Raw genomic sequence first — 372 nt, 5'->3', positions numbered from 1 at the left:
CGTAATATGATGTTCCCGCCGCGTGTGACTTTCATTAACATATTTGTTGTCATTAATCACCCAAGTGACATACAGAATATGACTCTCGGTATAAATTGCCCACTTTGCAACAAACTGAAGAAAAAAAAATCAAGCCCGCAGTGCAAGTCAAGTCCTGCAATGTTTTTCTAATATAGGTGATATGCATACATGCCAAGTATAAGCAAAAGTCACACACACATACTCTCATTTCTATGATATACTGCTCCATCATTTTTGAAACATTATGTGTAATAACACCTCTTACCTTATTGAAACAGTGCCATAGTTAATTTATGCAATCTGGTAATTTTGTCTGAAAAACCATTGCACATCTTTTAATACCATATTACG

Source organism: Penaeus monodon, chromosome 23 (assembly GCF_015228065.2).
Source record: "Penaeus monodon isolate SGIC_2016 chromosome 23, NSTDA_Pmon_1, whole genome shotgun sequence".
In the NCBI taxonomy this organism is placed as follows: domain Eukaryota; kingdom Metazoa; phylum Arthropoda; class Malacostraca; order Decapoda; family Penaeidae; genus Penaeus; species Penaeus monodon.
The sequence above is the reverse complement of the archived record's forward strand: the minus strand, read 5'-3'. Positions refer to the sequence as shown.